The sequence below is a fragment of the Micropterus salmoides genome, unplaced genomic scaffold (assembly GCF_014851395.1).
Source record: "Micropterus salmoides isolate LMB-PRFRI ecotype aquatic unplaced genomic scaffold, ASM1485139v1 Ms_hic_scaffold_15, whole genome shotgun sequence".
In the NCBI taxonomy this organism is placed as follows: Eukaryota; Metazoa; Chordata; class Actinopteri; order Centrarchiformes; family Centrarchidae; genus Micropterus; species Micropterus salmoides.
This window is the reverse complement of record NW_024040596.1, coordinates 30,650,006-30,671,931: the sequence shown is the minus strand read 5'-3', so window position 1 is coordinate 30,671,931 and position 21,926 is coordinate 30,650,006. Positions and strand designations below refer to the sequence as shown.

The 21,926-nt window shown below is 38.3% G+C and overlaps 1 pseudogene; it reads right to left on the bottom strand.

Moving 5' to 3' along the window:
* Positions 1-21,926, bottom strand: part of LOC119903454 — a 147,688-nt pseudogene that overhangs the window by 53,244 nt on the left and 72,518 nt on the right.

The window sequence follows — 21,926 nt, the reverse complement described above, 5'->3', positions numbered from 1 at the left end:
GGCTAATACCTGGCCCATGTTAGAACTTGTAAAAAGAAGTGCACTGAGTGATGACTCGGCACAAACAGCTACTTGTGAACCTCCATCACTGCGCTGGGCTTACACACAGACACTATCAAGAGAAAACATACCCCTTGAATATTCCATTGAATAGGCCAAGTCCTAACATATTTCATTGTTATCTTTTAATACATATTAATATTATATATAATATCATCGCCCACAGGGTTGTTGTAGTGTTTATGAATTGCTACAGTTTTATTCTTCTCACAAATAAATCATTTGTTCTCATATTTATAACTGCCCTTGCCCTTGTGCTGGATCGATGTTGACTTTAACTCACTGACTCAGAACAGATAAGACAAGATCTCTTCATGCTGGTCACATCTGATCATTTTAGTTCATGAACTGTAGCATTAGCAAACCCCAAGCGAAACCCCAGTTTAAGAATTTATGCAACCAAAATATTAAGAGGTTCTTACCTGCTTGACATCATATCCCAGAAGAACAAAGTTCAGATCTGGAGACACTTCAAACTTTGAGGCCTTAAAAGTTGCCTGTGGGTAGAACAAGAGATAAATGAGATCTCTGTTTCACAACAAGACAGTTTTTTTCATTCAACTCTCTATAACTAAGAATACTTCACAGATACATTTTTTTGTCTTGATGCAACCCCCAACCTTAGAAGTGTCAGAATACCTGCTGAGGGAAGCAAAGCGTCCTGCTAAGCGAGCAGCCATAATAACAATGAGGCAAACGCTCATAAAATAAAAGGTTGGTCATAATAAAAATAGTATTTTCCATACAATAAAAAACATGACATAATATTCATGCAAAATTCTCTAAAATATTTGTTTTTGCTTGGTGTCATTTTGTTGATACTGGCATCTTGATTGTTATACAGATTTGTGATCCCCAATGAAAATGAGCGAAAATATATAAATGCACTTGAAGAATCGCTCACATTTTTAAAGAAACTTACAAATGTTGTGTTTTTCAGCAGGAGTTCTGTCTCGTTGCTGTGTGTGTTGGCTTTCAAAATGTCTCCATCCCAGCTCCGAAAGATGATTTCCTCATCTAAGACAAAAACAGACAGGCTCAAAGTACTGCACGTCATTGTGTTTCTAAAAGGTTTGAGTAATTACATCAGATAACACATAGACCCTGAACCAAGAAACAATTCAGTAGATTAGAAGCCAGCATTCCAAATGTGAGATTCCTTTATGTGATTGTTAAACTGTGAAAGCGTTAAAGACTTGATTTCAGATTCCGGAGTAAAGGAGTAAAAAGTAATGTTTTTGGATGTCAGAGCACGTTGGAGTTTATAATGGGCTTGTCTTTTTTTCTCCTTACCAATTTCTAAACCGACAAAATATAATTCAGTTTGCTGGGAAACTGGGATTTGTTGAGAAGAGAGCTCACAGTAAGGCTATCTCTACCTCCACCTCCGTTAATTTAAGCTATACCCAACAGTGCATGTGTTGCTGTGGCAACCTCAGCTACATGGATTGTCTGTCATGTGGTGCTCAAGTTTGCATTATTTATGTGGCCACTTGACTTAATTTGCATGTAACTGAAAAGCCCCTACCATTGCTAATGTCTGGACCTCCATGGCCGATGGGAGTCAGAATAAATAATGATGTGTTTTAACCTAACAGCTGATGTTTTGTGTTGATTCAGTGAATCGCATGAATTCTTATGTACATATTTAACAGTGTGCTTTAGGCTGTTTTGATCATTTGTAGTCTGATTGTGGTTTGGAAGTTCAGCAGTGAGGAGTGTTCAAATTCAGTATCAGTAGAGTGCAGCAGCAGGATTAAATGTACAAACATTGCACAATGCCTCAGCACAATACACTGGTCTCATCCACCCCATCACCAGACATAATGCTGATTTTAGACGTTTCTCCAAAACTCTGGATTTTCTTCATTGACAATGTATTTGAATTGTTATTAACAATATTTTACAAAATTTTGTACTGACATTCATGGTTCCCATATGATGAACCCTGCTGACTTTGGTGATGCCTCGTGCAAGTTGACATTTGGGTTTTTTATTGAAATGTCTCTACAAATATTGGATGGAGTGTCATGACATTTGGTATTTAGATTCATGTCCACCCCAGGATGTAGTGTACTCTTTTTGATGATCTGTTAACTTTTCATCTAACACCATCATCAGGTCAAAATTTTCATTGGTCCAATACTTTGCTTTAAAACCAAATACCTTTAAAACTTTTGACATTCCCATTAGCATCTGCTGTACTTTGCATTTAGCACTAATTACTGTAGCAAATGTTAACACATTGCAAAACATGAATATGTTAACACTGGCACTTTGATAGAATGCAAGTATTCATGCTACTCAACCCCTCCACCAACTTCTATAACCTTACTTTCTGAGTTGCTACACAAAGGGGAACACTACTTTCTGCACAGACACAACAGAATCACTAATATGTTGGGCATTGTCAAAAACAAGGGTCAAGTCGGCCAATAGCATGCATCAAAGATACTTGAAAAGGTTCAATAATGACTCAGTACACAACAAGCAAGAAAATTAGGTGAAGGACAGATGCCAGTTGAGCCCCTGAGACGACTGGTTGACAAGAGAGGTAAACAACAACAGCAAAGACTCATTTAGGAGGATCTGTCTAAGACAAGCCAGCTGAATGAGATTACACTTCAACTTTCAACAGTGGAAACAATGACAGGAATGCCTGCAATAACTCCAGTCTAATCCCAAACCAACACACTACAGGGACGCCTGATTCCATTAATGCATTTGACAAGCCTAAATCATTTCAATGTCCCCATCTCATGTAAATGTCAATGAATAAGCTCTGAGGCATCAATCTCAGCCAAGAGGGCTATAGACTAGCAAAAATTCAGAACACTTTTGAGTATAATCACAGGAAAATAAATATGAAAGACAGATGGATTGCTTGTGTTCAACAGGCAAGGAAATCCTCAAAGGGGCTCCTGTCATCCAAAAAACCTTACCCACAGTACAACAAACCGCCGTCCTTTTTGCATATTTATATTCTGTGCATGTATCAAATCAATGCTTATATAAAACATTTTGCAGCAAAAGTAATTGGAAAATGGGGCTACTGTCCTCCAGAGTTGACAACAGTTCCATCAATAAAGGCTCACAGGATAAAGGTGACATGCAATCTCAGCCTTGATTAAAAGTGTCCCAATTTATTCAATGACTTGTCACTGTTTTCTAAGGTCAAGAATGAAAGAAATCCCCCGTTATAACGCTGTTACGCAACAATAAAGTTTGATGGTGTTGTATCGCTAAAAACACCAGACATGGTTTTCATTGTTGACTTAGCATTGTTGATTCAGGATGCATAAGTGGGTATTTTACCCTAATGTTACACTTCAATGTTTTAGACACAAGGACTCTACACAGCCTGTGAAAACATTATAATTTATGCCTTCTGTGGCTCTGGAGGGATATTCTCTCAGTCTGGATTTGGTGACAACATATGTTTAAACGAAAGCCTGTCTTACAAACTGGGTATCCAAGGACATGTGCCACGCAGTGAGGGGCTAACAAAACTACCGTATGCTACAAGCACAACAGCACCTCCACCTGCTGAGGAAACTAAGGACCTTTCATGTCAGCAAGGATATTTTAACTCTGGTTTACTGTTCACTCACTGAATCCATTCTCACCTTCAACATTTCATCCTGGCACAACCTCCTCACCATCAAACATAAAACCAAAATCTCCCGCATGATAAGCCAATGCAGTAAGATCATAGGCTCACCACAAACCCCCTTATCTGAACTGTACAACCGCTACGTTATCAGGAAAGCCTCCACCACTCTTTCCAGTTACTGCCATCAGGCACACGATATAAAGTTCCACTGGCTTGGAAAAACACTTACATGAAATATTTTATAGCATCTGCAATAAACACTCTAAACAACAAAAAAATAGACATTGTACAGCTGCTGTTTTTAAGTAGGTTTTAATGTGTGTTTAAAATGTGTGTTTTAATGAGCCTTATTGAGTTGCATTGTGGGAATTGTAGGATCCCACAATGCAATGCAATGCTGTGCCCTTTTATATCTTTAGATTTAGAACATCGTCAGTTGTTTGTAGGTGGTAGTTATCTGTTTTCAGGGCTGTCAATCCTTGTGGGTGTAATAGCAGGTTTGAACATGAATGCTGAATGGAAAAAATATATTTACTATACTTATTTAGTCCTGATAAGTCCATATCATCATCCATATCATCATTGTCCATATCTTCCAAAGAAAAACAATGCGTGATCAACATATTAACTGTACGTTTACATTAAAGTGACAAAGCCCTGTAGAGTCCATATGACTTTGACAGTCAAGCAATGTTATTATAGTCCTCAGAGGGAGAGGGTCCGGGTGCTTATCAGTCACTAAAATGTGGTGGAGTTTACCCGCAGCTTAACTTAAGCCACAGTTATTTATTATGGAACCATGATGACTAAGGTCTCCTAACCTTAACCTCTTGGAAACAGACTATTTCCAGGAAAAACGCCTACAATTACATCCAAAATGAATCAGTAATAACTCCTCAGCCATTAGGCCATTAGGCAATTCTGGTCTCCTTTGATAGATCAGAAGCTAAGAAATATAATCAGCTGTAAATGAACCTGTTTATTTTGCTATTAAAGAGTAAATGGAGATGCAATAAAGGAAAATATTGTATTTTCATCCTCGCCTGGTATAAAATATATATTTTAATAGCAATATCACCATCAAAACCATCATCCAACTGATTATAATGATAAACGGAATATCTTCTAATCCACCTGGAATGCAACTGTAACTCTAAATTTGATGAGAAGAAACTAATAAACAGTTATTACACAATTTTTTCAAAAATTTACCAGGTGAATATCCATGTTTCGGCCATATTTACTGTTTACATATGTTCACTTCTATTGGGAGTTTTCTTTAAAACACTATTTCTGTCCATACAACTACGTTCCGAATAACATAAAGCCTCCAAAACATTGAAATATTGATCAACATTCCTATGACCAAAAACACTCCCATGCTTTACTCTTCCAAAGCAACACTTCTTCTCTCCTTCATTCAAGAGAAACAAAACAGCTCGGGGATTGCGCAACACCAAGATGGTGGCCCAGAGATATTTTCACACACAGAACAGCTGTTTTTGGACTGAAAACAGCGAAAACAGCAAAAGTAAGTCAGCGGTTGTAACTGTACATGTATACTGGTGCATTTGTTGTTATTATTATCCAGCTATAGGTCTGTGAGTTTAGTGATTTGAGTTACACAGCTGATCAGAGCTGTCTTTAGAGTGGTCGGACTGCGGTGTAGGATGAGATGAGAGATAACTAGAAGCCATGTACAGTGATGTTGTGATATCAGCTCATTTAGATGCTTGGTGTTTGACGTGTATTTGGTGTGGAAAAAAATGGTTGGTTTGACGTTCTGGCTGAGTGTGTGGGCATGCATAGGGTGACAAAATACTAGGATCAGACATGGATTTCTTACTTGCATTTTGTGCGAAAATCAATCGTCCTGACCGGTACCGGGCAGGTCCATGCTTATTAGTAAAGTGCACAACTTTTACATTTAAATGAATGTCCTTTATATTCAAGTGTGTCAAGTTCACACAGTGCTGATTGAGCCGAACCACCTTTGCTAATGGTTTGGGTAAAGATCTTGGCCAGTGGTGGAAGAGATATTTTACTGGCGTATCACTACTGCAACAAAACATAATTAAAGGTCTCATATTATGCAAATTTTCAGGTTCATAATTTTATTTTGGGTTTCTACCAGAAACTGTTTCCATGCTTTAATATTCAAAAACACATTTCACTGATACTGTCCACTGCTTCAGCACCTTTATTCACCCTCTGTCTGAACACTCCGTTGTAGCTCCTGTCTCTTTAAGACCCTCTCCCTAAAAGCCCATATTTCTTCTGATTGGCCAATTTCTGGAAGCCTGCCAATATTGAAAAGAAATAAAATATAATTTTGCATTATGGGACCTTTAAAGTATCAAATGTAAAAGTACTCATTGGCCTCTGTTGTTATTACTGATGTTTACTGTGTAAGCAGTATTTTAATGTTCATCTTGTTGAGGATGAGCTAATTAGGCTTTAACTAGCCTACTTGGTGGGTATATACAGTTCAGTTTAATACATTATATTTATTGGCCAGTCACTGGCTTTGTCTGTCTGCTGTTCGGTGCTGGGCAGGTCATATTCAGTGACATTATCAGAGAGTTTGGATAGGATCAGCTGCCTAAAAAAAAAAACAAGGTGATGAGGGTGTAGTTTGCAGTCCAGAAAACCAGAACAATAATCCAAACAATCCACACAATACCATGAGTACTTCGTTATTCCACCCCTGCTTTGGCAACATGGATGCACTCTTCTAGCCCTCTATGTTCCTATTATTTTAGCTGATACTGTGTGTTATGGTTGCAACACACTCATTCACTGTCTACCATATGGGAACTCTGCAAAAATACCACCCTGATGTAACACCAAAAAATCAGTAATGGGATACTTTTGGACCCCGGACACTGGATTGACTTATCATTTTAGTGTGAAGCAGCTGTCATGGGGCTGGAATTAATACATTAATGGCACCGCGGTCCATGGGGTGAGTTGTTGTCTGTGATAATGAAGCAGGTTTTCAAATGTACTTGGCTCTCAAACACACAAAGATCCACTAATTGAGCAGAGAGTCCAAATTAGGTCTGGTCATACTAATACGTCAACATTTTGTCAAAAAAATGTTTGAAAAAAATGCATTATGTTATTGTAAATACTGAATAAATGAAATGTAAAAAAAATCTGAGCAAATGTCATCTACAATATAGTTCTAGTCATGTTTTTATAAAAATTTAAAGAAATCTGCCAGTAGAGTGATTTTTCTTGAAGCAAGTGACCCTTTTGAATCAATGTAGTTACTTGTATAAATATTCACATTATGCTTTAAACTGTTAATAGCTGATTTGCATAGGAAAAAAGAAACAACAACCCATTGCACACATTCTTACACATTGGTAGATGTTTCACTTGTACTAAAGACTTAAAAATACAGTTTATGAGACATTTTCCAGTCAGTTGCTGATATGCAGTTTCTGCAGAGTGATAAAGATTTTGCAGTGTCAGAGTGCAGAGAACACAACAGCCAGCAGCAAGGGTTTATTATCAAGCTATTACAGAGGTACATTAAAATTGTCTTCATTGCAGCAGCTTTCATATTTGTTTATTTGAATTCTACCTGTCATTTCACAGTCATTCCACAATGAACACTCCATTTGTCTTTCACTGAAATGTGGCTTAGTGCGATCAGAGAAGCTTAAAGCATAAGGAGCTGTGCACTCAGTTGGGTTGAAATTTGCAAGGGCCGATATAAAGGTTTCCAATCTTAAAGCTGAATTTTTCAGTATTTTTACATTTACAATGGAGAAGATTACTAGTAATATGAAATGTGACTCTCGAAGAGGCAACCCCACAACTCAAGGCAAGGCAAGTTTATTTGTATAGCACATTTCAACAACAAGATAATTCAAAGTGCTTTACATAAAACATAAAAGCAACAGGGAATTATAAAAAAGTTTAAAAGCAACATGGGGAAATTGAAAACATACACATTAAAAAATAATAAAAGTTAAAAGGGTTAAAAGAGTTAAATGGAAAATAAAAACAGGCTGAGGGGTTGAGCAAATAACTGAGCTACAATTATTTTGAAAAGAGAATAAATAGAGAAGTACACTTAATCTACTCTCTCTAGCTAGTCTGTACTCGGGTCCATAGCAATCTTTGGGTCCGCTGAAACTCCAAAAACCCTCGGACACTACAGAGAAACCAGGACATGTCTGTCCGCAGGCCACTTTGATCCAGTTATACTCTGGACCCACCTGCGGGTTTACAGGTGGACAGAGGTTCCTGCAAATCACTCAGGCGCGAGATTTAAAACCACTTCCTTCACTCTGTTCAATCTCACTCTCATTATCTTTTCACTCAATTACCTACTCACCAAAATCTGGACGCCAGGGCCGAGAGGAAAGTGAATTGAATGAATTTGCAATGTACAACCATTCCCATACCAATAACAGTGATGACAGAATCAAGGCAACCTTACAACAAGGTCAGCACAACAGAGAATACTATCACTAAAGAGTCATTGAAAGTTCTCATGGCCTTTCACTTTTTTCTAGAACAACTTAACAGCAAATGAGTTGTGTTTTTTGAGAAAGCCAACCTTTTTACAAAAAAAAAAAAAATGACAGTCTTCCTGGTTGAACACATGCTGAGCTTCATCAGTCCTGTCAGAAGAAGGACATCTCAGACAGCTTCACAGTACCAATACTAACATCTCGACGGACAAACCATTCATCAGAGCCTTAAAAGAAGAGGACTATTCCATAGATATTCAGGTCTGATAGCTTCTAACTTTTAAAATTTTAATGAAGATACAACTGAGGTCATTGTGTTTGGACCCAGTTGGGCTGGTGCTGTCCTTCCTGTGGACCTGGGCTACCTGCAACAATCTGTGACATTTTAGAATACATTTTAAGATCTTATTGTTTCTTTTACAATCACTAAATGGGTTGGCACCTCGCTATTTCTCAGACCTCTTACAAGATTATAACCCCTCAAGGTCACTAAAGTCCACTGATCAGCTCCGGCTTGTCACTCCTAAAACCAGGTTAAAAACCAGGGGCGCTTTTTCAGCAGCAGTTTTGACCTGTAGAGGCATGAACTCTAGCATGAGAGCAGTCTGGTCTTCTGTTGCTGCCCTCCGATTGTTTCTGGACCATTTGTTTGTATTGTATGTGTTTTTTTTAATTCTTTGTGCAGCACTTTGTAAACCTGTTTTATAAAATGTGCTATATAAATAAAATGGATTAGATTAGATTACGAAAAGTGGTAACTGATATGTTATTCATGGTGTCTGCAGGAAAAGAGTCTGTTAGATGTGCTTCTTAAGGGAAAAAAAGAAGTTAGATGGTGACACAAACATCTCTCCTGGCATCCCTTAAAGGTGGGGTATGTGATCCTAATCCAATACACATCAGAGAATGTCTCCTAATGGTCTGCTCACTGTCAGTTCTGTGTGTGTGCTGAAAAAAAGCCAGTGTTTGTACTCAGCTCCAAAATTAAAACGGACTGTCTGTAACATTAGTGATCTGAGTTTATCACATTTGGTCATTAATTTCATATAAATTTCCGATGCTGGTTGTTACATTCAGTATCTCATGTGATGTTTGTGTGGGCAAATGTAGAAGCTAAGCTTTGGTGTCAGAGGAAACAAAGGGAGACATTATGTAAAACACTAAAGAAATAAAGCCTATTTTGCTCAGGAACCTTCTGTTTGACACAGTTGATTCAGCAGTTTAGAAATTGGCTTTGTTTTCATAATCAAAGGCTAAAGCGACAACTGACCCTTTTTGCTTAATATGGCGTACCTTGATCAGAAACAGATTTAAGCAGCATGCATTAACACGGTTAAGGTTAGGGACAGATCAGGGTCTTGGTTTAAAACAGAAAAAGTCAGCAGTGAGTTGAAACACGAGGCAATACAAGTTTATTAACATTTTGGTCCAAACCATGATATTTCCTTAACCTAACCTTAACCAATGTGTTTTTTGCCTAAGCCAGCCACTAGAGAGCAGGATGTGAATACTATATACCCACAATCCACCCCAAATACATCTTTTGCCACTCCGGTGTGGTACATAACACAGCATTTAATTCACACAAAAAAGTTACCTCATTTCAGACTAATAAGCGGTTAGTTGGTTAGATGATAACTATTTTTGACATTCATGTCAACTGTTATTGGATGGTTTGTCATAAAATTTGGTAGCGACATTCATGTTCCCTACAGGATGTACCTGTAACTCCAGCGTTCCTTTCACTTCCCATCTTACGCCATCATCAGGTCAAAATTAAAATGTGACCAATACTTGTTTATGGCCTAGTACAAATAAAGCAACATCGCCATCACTCTCAGCTGTATTTGTGTTTAGTGCTACTTGGCAAATGTTAGCATGCTAACACACAAAACTAAGATGGTGAGCAAATTAACATTAACTGTGACCTTGTTAGCAAACTGATGTTAGCCGATGTTTTGTTCAAAGCACTGCTGCGCTTAAGAACAGTCTCACAGATCACAGATCTGGTAGAATTGCTGTAAACTATTGTTTATTAATGAAAGTAAACATATACTGTTCCCTTTAAACAAGGAATAACAAAGTAATGAAAACATAACATCATGTCAAGTTGGTGCTTTAAAATTAGCAGTATGAGTTGGGCTCATTTGGGTTATAAGGATGTGGGTACAGACAGATTTTGGTCTCAGTTTCATGTTTGTAAGAACTCGTGTAGGCTATGTACTGTACATAAAGTTCATTGTAGTGCATAGCAAAAATTTAATGCCTTTTCCATTGTTTCACATGCTTTTCCAACCAAAAACCTACACCATTTTCATCCTCAAGTGTTGCACATACCAAGGTTTGGCTCAAACCTTAACTATGGTATATTTACCATCACTACAGTCTATTGTTGAATGTAATCAAGGATTTTGTGGAATCATTCAACACAAACCATGTGTCAATGCACACTAAATGCATGTGACACAAAAGTTTTCATATCATTTCAGAACTTATTGCAGTGATTGCGGCAATTTGTATTTGTACGTACTTACCGCTGATCCACTTTGCATCTGGATCATGTATTTGGAAGTTTCTTTGAAAGAGGTCATCCAGTGTCAACTGTGAACCAAAGGGTTTACCACCATCATCTGCAAGAAAAAAATAAACACATTACTGTCATCAATGGATCAAATGTCAACTGTGACTTAAGTCTTAAAATATATATACAAAGGATTAAGAAAAATCTTCACAGGTAAATCAATCAATCTCCAACTCAACTAACTACAACAGTAACATCCTGCTTTTACATTAATCCATGAGTAATAATAATATGTCACAGGTGACATTTGTCGACATTACTACTTTACTTTTACTTTTAATACGTTAAGCACATTGCTTGATTATACTTGCATACTTAAATACTTACTTAAATAAAATTTCCAATGCAGGACTTTTAACTACTTGTAACAGAGTATTTTGACAGTATGGCATTAATAATTTTACTTAATCTGAATATTATCTGCACCACTGGCAAACTATAAAAGGACAATGATGTGATATAGAAAATAACGGATGCTAAACACAGGAATAACAAGTTGAAACTGACTGATCTGTGGAGAACCTCACCTTTTGACAGCAGAACAATGGATAGTCCAATGAGTGAGAGCACCACCACAATAACCAGCAGGGAAATTCCAATGCCCTTCCAGTTTTTATCTGGTCCAATAGGCCCTATGTCCTACAAAACAAGAAAAACAAAGAGTCAGTAATGATTAATCATGTTATTAATACCCCAAAAGACCAACTCAAAGTGTTGGTGGGGTTAACTAAGTACTGTAAACACCTGTGGGGTTTTAAGCATCGTATCCAGTCAGCAAGCTGCTGAAATGTCCTTGAGCCATTAATGCAGGGGCTGACTGAGCCTGTGCACAAATCCGAGGGGACAAGGAGGGCACAGTGTCTCCCTTTGGGCATCAATAAAATACATCAAACTAAAAGCTGCTAATGCAAAACAGTGTTTTTCTCTAGCACCCAGAGTTCTGGCACTTTGAACAAAGGGAAAAACTATGTCTGGAAAAAATGGTATACGTACACATTACATGTTACAAATAACTGAAGAATAAGTATCATAATTTTCAACCCAATGCTATATATTACAACCAAAACAAAACAAACACTATTGGTAATTAATACAAACACCATTTTTCAGTTTGTGACAAATCAGAGCAGATCATGTTTTCTGAGATACCTCAAAATGTCAAAATGTCCCGTCTCTTAAATTTAATCCAGCTTTTGGTTTGGGTTTTTTCATAAAAATTTATCTGTGAGATAATTATCTCAATAATTAAGAGCAGAATTTTTTTCATGAAAATGTATCTCGTGAGTGTGACATAATTATCTAAAATAGCAAAAATCCTTTATCTAATCTCCTAATTCTAAAATAATTTTCTTGTTAATTCAGCAAACACAGCAGAAGTGAATGCATAATGCTTTGTTACTACATAATGACGTTTAACCTGGAAAGTAAAACCTACAATAATCTATTAAAATCTGGAACATGACTTGATATAAAAAAAAAAACTCCACTGTTACTTAGCATTTTCCCTGTAATTCAGTAAACCTGCTTCTCGGAACAAACCCAGAGGGATGTGGAGTCGTAGCGGTTCTTACTGTGCTGAAGTTGATGAAAGCTTGATGAAAGAACAAAACAATTCTCCGAGGACCAGGCCCATTTTTGGACGCATCTCAAGCGCTTTATCTTCCTGACATCAATTATGCAGCCTTATTTCATTTGCAGTGACAGAGCAGTGTTATAAATAAATCTGTCTCGTTTACACAGCCCCAAGCTACTGAAAACCCGTCTGTATTTATGGATCTATTTGCTTCCCAAGTCTTTTCATTGGGAGGATGAGTCAAAGATAAATATCCTGGAGCCTTGCCAACTCTACAACTCCACTAGTTGTACTCTACAACTTTAGCCTTACATCTAGTCCCTGTGGCTTCTCAATATTAAAATTCTGGATTGCCCACAAGAGAAAAGTAATTTTCCACATTGAAGACTTTTCCTACAGTCTAAAGTCAACATCATTTTGTTTGTGTTGTCTGTGTTTAGTCTGTTTTATTTAGCCTCATTTCCTGTAGTTGGTTTGTGCTATTGTGTGACTTTGGTGTATTTAAAGGGCTAAAAATACCAAAGTCCCACAGTAATACAAATTAACCGATCACAGCTGTGGTAGACCAGAGAAGGAAAATTACTATTGTTGTCAATGGAGTCTGCAGGCTTTGACAAGAGAGATTTAACAACTGTTTCTGGTTAAAAAAAAAGATTATATCTTTTACAAAGATATGGGGCGGCTGTGGCTCAGGAGGTAGAGCGGGTGGGCCATTAATTGGAAGGTTGGTTCCGCCAGTGTATGAATGAGTGTGAATGTTAGTTTCCGTTTGAGCACTTAGGCTCAGTGTATGAATGTGTGTGACTGGTGAATGCAGATGTTGTGTAAAAAGCGCTTTGAGTGGTCGAAAAGACTAGAAAGGCGCTATACAATACGGAGCATTTACAAAGTCTATCTTTGTAGCGATCCTTGCCATAATGTTGTCAGACTCCTGTAAAAACAACCTGAGACTGTCAGTGGCAAAAACAAACAGTGCATTAAATTAAACTCTATATAAAAAATTGAAAACCACAGAACTACCACGGACTAGTCTCAAGGTAGCAACTAAGCCATGGTAATTTTTTTAGCAAATGGAACTAAACTAAACGAGTGCAACAAGGATGACATCGCAGCTGTTTCACTGCTGCCGACTACACGTTGAAAAATATCGAAGTTACCCTTTAAAAGTAATCTACCCTTTGCAGTTTAACAAACACAATGCTAACCAAACAGACTTGTCTGATAATCTGTTTCAGCATATTCTCTTAAATGTGGGGTAAGCCATTCTAATCCAATACACGTCATATGCCAAATTCAGGGAATATCTCTGTGTGAGCTGAAAAAGGATCTGGTACAGAGCCCTGGCTCTCTAAATGGAAAACAAACAAAATGGCTCGGACTGAGCCACAGAACACTATTCCAGCCATGATTTGTGTGTCAGATAACATTAAATTACTTTCCCAAGCGTGTGCTGTGCAGTATAAACCCACTGATGATTAAAAGTTGTACAAACGGTTTTCATCCAAGTTGTTATAACTTCAGTGTCGCGCTCACATCTGTACCAAATTTAAAATGTCCGATCCTGCACACATCAAAGTGGTAATGAACCTTTTCTTGCAGGTTGGCTGTATCTACTTCAAAACAATCTCAAAAAACCCCTAACACATTGATGATGTCATGTTGTAAAGCTTTTGAGATTTCCCTCAAAGGCGTATCTGCAGCGTGGCGTCAAAGTTCCATGCTTCACCATGAAACAGAAATTCGTCGTAACTTCACTGTACATGCTCCAATCTGTACCAAACTTTACCTGCTTGTTAAAAGTCCCCCCCTGAAGTTAGCTCTGTGTGACATCCATAATGCGATAAATAACATTTTCACGACGTGTTCCACATTTGATGTACTGGGACATAACATATAGTTACTGTGTGCTCTCTAGCACCACATAGGGGACACAGGAAGTACACACTAAAAACTCCTGGGTTATTTCTTCAACCCATTTTCTGGATTAGTTGTGTTGGGTTAAAATTATAGGTTATTTTTTCAGAGAGTAACCATTTTCTGGGTTATAGGGTTGGCTTTCTCTCTCTCAAATTCAAATTGAAATTAGCTTTATAGGCATGAATGTATAGCAACCATCCCGCAGTTGTTCTGGAATTTTCTCACAACAGTCGTTTGAATAACTGTCGCTTCACACGCGGTCCGTTTTGGCCTGTGCTTCTTCGGTGCAACTTTGTCGTGTATTCAAGGTAAGTGAGTATTTTCAGTGTTGATGTAACGTAACTTTTCTGTGTTGTTAGTTTAGCTCCATTTGCTGTAAAAATTACCATGGCTTAGTTGCTACCTTGAGACTAGCGTTAGCCGTGGTAGTTCTGTGGTTTTCAATTTTTTATATAGAGTTTAATTTAATGCAATAAAAATGTAAAAGTGCTTGAAGTGTGTAATATTGTCACAGTCACCCCAGTCACATGTCTTCCTTTGTTCTGTTCCAGCCACTCATCTGTTTCCATGGTTTCTGTCACTTAGTTCATCTGCATCACCTGTGTTTAGTTAATTACCATCATCATCATCTGTTCCACCTGTGTTCTGTTAATCAATATTCATCTGTGTTAGTATTTAGTTCTTTCAGTTCAGTCAGTCTTTGGCTGTTCTACTTTGTAGTCTTGTTTAGTGTGTGTCCTGCCTATCTGTACCTTTTTGGAGTTACTTGAGTAGTAAAACGTTTGAATTGGAACTTGAACTCCTTCTCTTCTTCTTCTGCCTGCACCACACCGTGACAGATATAATGTAAAACAAAGTTTTATTTTCTGAAATAAGGCATACTGGTACAGTAACCCAAGTTAGGTTATTTTTGACCCAACTCCTGGGTTAAAAAGGGACCAACTAATTTCTGGGTTATTTCAGCCCAGCAGCCTGTTGCACCAGCGATACGTAAGTTCTACCTTAAGTTAGGGTGCAAAGTCCACACTAAACAATACGTTGAAACTAGTTAGTTTGAGACTTAAGTTGGGTCGATGTTTGGTTGCGCCACCAAGATATAAGGTGCATCTTAGCTACTCTGGCGTAAAGTCCATACTCATCAAAACAGTGTCGCAGAAAATGACAGTAACGCATCCCATGGCCAATCGGTGAACAGCATTATTCTTAACAGAGTTTATTACGGTTTTATCATCTGTTTGTCTCTCTCTCTTTCAACGATTGCAGTACTGCAGAGGCTAAAAATAGCAACAAAACACCAACAAAAAGGTACGTATACAAGGACAAATAATTATGATTAGGTGATAACTATGAAACCTTAACCTACAGCTAGTCTCACAGTGACATCGAGTGGTAAAACCGTTAACTACAACATAGACGTAATTTAACGGTGCCCGTAACGAACGGTAAAGTATAATGGGCAGATGAAATTGTAACATTATAACTTATATACGGGTAAGAGCCATTATGCCCCTCACATTTCAAAATCTATGTTCACATCCGACACAATGCAAAGGAGATGCTGAAAAGTTACGGGAGAAAAAATATGAGTTTGCTGGAGGCAGGTTCAGCTAAGTGCCTCAATATTACAGACTTTTCTTCTGTGCTGCTGTTATTTACAGCCTACCTGAAGACAGCAGTGAGGGCGCCTGCAGCAGGGTGGGGAGTAACTTAACGCAAATTTGCAAAATAAATAAATAAAAATAAGTCATTGCCTTTTCACGTTCCTTTATTATTTATATATTTACTCTTTAATCCAATATTTTCTTTGGGCTAGTAATCTACTCTTAATTTCGCTACATTTTCAATTCATAACTTATCCAGTCTGTGATCTGCATTTTGCTTCATTAACCGAAATGAGCTGTGATCCAGGCTGTGTGCGCTTTGTTACGCAAAAGAGTTAATTTGCTCCTCCTGATCCAAGCCCCCCCCCCCCTTCAAAACGATACGCCATGACAACCACTTGACTATTTTATGGAGGACTCTACACCTATTAAGGACTAGGTGTAAGATTTAAGTTGTAACTTATGTCTACGTTGGACGTATTTCAGCTGGTGCAATCCTTAAAATGTCAGTAGCACGTAAACTAGAAATTACGTTCAAACTAGGTTTTGAACTAGTTTGAACTTACACATAGTTGGTGCAACCCAGTGCAGATATTGGGGTTGTTCTTTTGACCCAGAAGTTGGGTTATATTAACTACAATGCTGTGTTTTTTTAACCCAACATTTGGGTCAGGTATTTAACCCAGAAGTTGGGTCAAAAAGAATAACCCAATTTTCTGGGTTGAAATAACCCAGAAATTAGTTGGTCCCTTTTAACCCAGGAGTTGGGTCAATAATAACCTACACTGGGTTATTTTAGGAGGACTTTTTAGTGTGTAACGTTAAGTCCTTCGTGCAGAGTCTGAAGCTGCCGCGGCTCTGATGATGCAGCTCTGAATTGTCATACTTCACATATGAGGGCGTACCCAACGCTGCTTGCAGCTTTAATTTAATTTTACAACTCTGTAAAATGGCAATGAAAACCTACTTTGTAAGCACGCAGTACTGATTGTCTGTTCTGTTTGTGTTTACAGCTGCCAGAAGTGAGGCATCACAGGCGTCACTACAATGGATCATGTTTTGACAGCCACCACCACAAGAATCAGAGGTAGACAGATATTTCATCCTGCAGCCCAGCATTTGATATGTTTTGTAAATGGTTTGTAATTTATTTATTTTTTGCATTTGCCTTTTTAAAAACAAAACAAAAAACTTACATTATATTAATCAACATGTGTCTCATACATTCATGTCCTTAATTAGTGTAAGCTAATAGCATGAATACAACATGCAACATATAGGCTATATTATTATAACATTAACAGCTCCGCAAGTCACAAAGGTGAGATTAGTAGTTTTGAAGTAGAATAGTTTTGGTTTTACAAGAGAAAATACTTTACAATGAAGACTAACTGGTTGTGTAGGCAAATGTACATCTGGTTAACTTCCCCACTTTCGTTAAGCAGTTCACTGCCACTTCCCTGAGCTTTTCTATGGAACCATCCAGGACTGTCTCTTCACAGTGAATGAGACAATCCCAAACAGGGCTACGGGAGTGTAACCCCATTTTAGTGCTGACCTCGACTGTGTGGAGTTACAGAAGGAAATTATGTTGGACCATTGTAACGTATCCATAAACCTGACGGTGTATTCAGTCGCTGCCATATTCTGCTTGATTCAAGCAGTGCTGCAATTTTTTGCTATTCCATGCACATTTTCAAGAATAGTAAGCCAGATATATAATTCTGCATTATCTATTCCAACTCATACAGCAGACATTTTGTATTCCTCCTGTGTTTTTAGTTCTTATTATCTTTAGATATTTGTGCTAGTGTGACAGCTTGCACTAGGGATAGTGCCCAGCCATGTCAGTGTTAAGAGTATTTATCACTGTCATACTCTATCACCCTGGAGACCAGTAAGAACCCTCTCTGCTCTAGCTCTTTATTCACCATATCTCAGATGGAGAAAATAACCCTTTTCCTGCACTGTGTAACTGTTGCTAACTGAATGGTCTGAGCTGATGGCTAAAAGAGGCAACAGGTCATTTGGGGGGAGTTGTTTTCATTTGTTGTTTTTTATTTATCATTATTGTACTATTTAAATTCAGTATTTTTATTGCGCTGGTCTCCGGAGGCTGCCATGTGGCTACAGCCCCACGCTCGCAATGTCATATGCCCCTAGTGTGGGAAAACAACAATGCATGCCCAAAGCTTGTGTCAATGAAAGCAGATGGCACAAATGTGATGCCAAGTGGGGCTGATTCCGTGTTGCACCACTGCCTTTTTTTGGGAATTTCTGCTTTTTTTAATATAGACGGTGGAGCGAGACAGGAAATGCAGGGGAGAGAAATGCTGCAAAGGGCCTGGGTCACTGCGGTAAGGACTCAGCCTTGATATATGGTACATGCTCTAACAGGTGAGCTACTGGGACTGCAATTTGATTGGCTTTGAAGTGCTGTTTTCAACATTTTGCTTATAGTTGGCAGATGTTAGTATTTATGCTTTATTTAAAAATGCCGTATAAAGAAAAACGATTAAAGATTAAACGTCTTGGGGTGGTTCTCCAAGAAAAAAAATGGCTAGCTGATATTTTGTCAGAGAAAGTGCTTTTTGTTTCTCTGTGTGTTATTGTGAGCGGATGGTACCTGATCAAGAACAGGCTTTCAGGATCTCAAGCAACTTTCCGGGAGGAAAACCAAAGGTGAAAGCAGCAGGAGTCATCCAGACAGAACTGTAAACTGTCAAAAACTGAGAATTACTATGAGTTCATTAGCAAATTACATCAAATCATTTTCTATTTTCTTTTGCATCTGTCCAAAGTAGTTGTTGCCTCAATATTTTTTCCCACACTAAAAATGCCACTGATGATGAAGATGTTACGACACATGATATTTGTACAAATGCAAACACTTATTCTAATAAAGTAATATGGACTTTTTGGATTTTCATCATGAGCAAAGGAACATGCAATAGGTTGGGAGCAGACTTCAAATTACTCTGCACTTAAAAATTCATTCCTAGGCAGCAACAAGTTCACTTTTCAAGGTAATTTGCTTTTAACAAAAGCAAGAGGGAAATGACCTGAACTGTGGTAGAGTTCTGTCCCAAAAGTTTTCAATGCAAACTATGCCAAGTTCAGAAGGGGAAAACACTGCACTTGTTTGAAAGACATTATGTTTGGTTCAACAAAAATCACCAAGATTTCTGAACATCCTTGAAACATAAAAACTCTACATTTAAAACTTCAGCATTATAACAAAGCAGGAAGAGTGTAACAGAAGTACAAAAGCTGGAAAGTGTCTTGAAAGATTGATGGGTTAAAAGCCAGGGCATGAAGGAAATCCTCTGGTGAGTCCTTTTCTGTGAGCTTCAAAATAAGTTTGGGGTTTTGTGCTGTATGTCAGCCTGAGGTCTCCACTGGTGCAGGGATTGAGCGTCTGACAGCATACAGTAGCTCTACACCACATTGTTCACTATTGCCGGTGGCATGGCCAAGTTGACCAATCAGTCTTCTGACCAGAGCTATAAGGTTTGTGAAAACAAGCCTATTCTTCAGAGGATATTTTACCAATTTTCAGTCTTCTCAAACTAGAGGTTTTCAAAGTCTGACACTGTGAGACCCCTCAAACAAAATCGAGACAACTGCACAAACCAGGTGCCAAGGGTTTTGTAATACTTCTCTATGAACTGTGGTTGTCACTGTGAAGTGCATACAATATACAATTTATATCCTCTTGTTTACTACTTATTCATGTTGTAAGTGAAGGTCAGCCTGATAGACCCCGTAATCCGACCTGGGACCAACTCTGCATGATTTCCAATCTAAGGTGGTTTTGGTCTCATGGATATAAAACATATTTACCCTAAATGACTTCTGCATGCTCATCTTTTGACAATGACAAGGTAAAGAAATGGAGTGCATGCTGTGCCTCAATTCAATATTTTACTGAGCACTTTGGTCGGATGGGAACAACATTTACATGATGAATTGGCAGAGTGAAATATTCTAATAAATATCCCAAAGGCTGTATTTGAGAGATAATATATCACCTAGCTCTGAGTGTGGAGCTGGGACCACTTGACATTTCTGTCATATAAAAGCAGGGAGGAATGCTGTGCTTCAGCGGTTATTCAGGACACTGAATATTAAGAGAAAGCATAAGTGGGAGATGTCCTTCGGTTGCATAAAAAAGCTTGCAAGGTTGGTCTGTGACCGCTGTAATCTTTGCAAACAAACCTAGGGAGATAAAGCAGGTACAGATGGAGCAACAATGGATTCATTACTCATCTTAGACAGAAATGAGGTCATCTTATGCATTCAGGTATGTGACCAACATAAAGTTCTAAATCTGACGCTGCTATATTGTTAATTGCACAGATCTAAATACACTGTAAGACGTGCTGTCAAATAAAAAATAAATAAAAGGTTATGCGGCAGTGAGCTCACTGATAGAGCGCATGCCCCATGTACAAAGGCTGAGCTACATGTCATCACCTTTCTCTTACTCTCCCGCATTTCCACTCTATCTTCATAGGAAACCGATAAATCACAATCAACAGTCACAAGTCTCGCCGATGCCCGCCTGAGATCGTATGTCGGCATTAAATTTATAGCTGGGAAATAGCATCCAGCTGCAGCGGTGTGTTTACAGTGAACAGCTGAAGGAGTTACGCTAAATACTGGATCCGAAGTTGTTGTTTTAAGTTTTCATCAGCCAAGAAGTTTCTACATGCAGCCGAAGTGGGTCTCCTCTCCAAAACCAGCAGAACAGCTGATTACAGCAGGTAATTAAAGCTCGTTCAACATCCCGTTCTTCCAGCGCAGGCGGACACAGACGTGAGTGCTGCAGCTGATCTACAGCTTTTGTCGGCTGGTTTTAATAACCTTCCAAACTTTATTTTTGTGTTGCTTTCTCTGTGCTGGAGTTATTTTAAGAACTTTATGGATTTATCCAGTTTGTTTGGCTACTATTAAATGTGTAACGAACTTTATCGTGTGTCTCCCACACAAAAAAGCTGCTTTAATGGTGAAGCACAGACTATAGTTTTTCATTATTATGTATCAATCCACTGATGAAAATAGTCCAAAGAATTTTCTTTATTAATTTATTCTTTCTTTTTATACATCTTTGTGCATAACCACACATTTCCCACATAACACACATACACAGCCCACTTACAAAAGCACTTTGAAACATGCAAAGAAACAAATACCATCCAATCCAACCTCTTTTTTAAGTATGTCAGTCATTTTATTTTATTTATGTTTTGTCCTCTTGTTGTTGTACATCTATTTTATGTAATCTTTTTTGTTATCAAATTGACACATTGGACCAAAAAATCCAAATCCACAAGTCTGATCAGCTTTGTCAGAAGAACATCAAGCACCCACCCCCACCTTTTTCCAGACAGCTGGTGAAGGAATCAGATGCTGTAGCGCATAACAATCTCCTGCTGCACAACGATGTGTGTTGGTTAAGTAAGGGAGATGGCCTGGGGTGCTTTATGGAACTTTATGACCAGCTAATACGCTTCCTTCAAGAGAGCCAGTCAAGCACTGCAGCTGACCATCTTTGCATTCTGCGAAAGGAGGATTTCATTGCCCGTGTTGCATTTTTGGTCAGCTGCGAAGAGAAAGGATAGGTGGATATTGTTGAGAAACTAGAGGCCTTTCCTAAGGAACTGATTGATTGATGGACAACTTGTCCTTGAGATTTCAAGATTACAAAGTGCTACCCCCGTTAAAGTCAAACAAACCTTCTGGAGTGCAGAGTAAGTCTGTGCATTTTGGATTGCTTGATCAGAGTACAGTTCAATTAACAGAACTTCATTATATGTACTAATGATGTTTGGAGCAACATGCACCTGTGAGTCCTCCTTCCATCATCCATGTAACTGAAACCAGCTGTCACAAAAATCACTGGAGCCTCTCAGCCGACATCTACAGTATTGTATCTGATGGCAAAATGTAATTTAATAAGTAAGGCCTAGCTGAGCTGCTGTGACTGATGTTAATACTTTGGAGGGGGGAAAAAATGCACGTAAATATAAGATGTTGTACTTAGAGACCGCAGGTTTAAAGTGATCAGCCTTAACAATGGCCTGCTTTA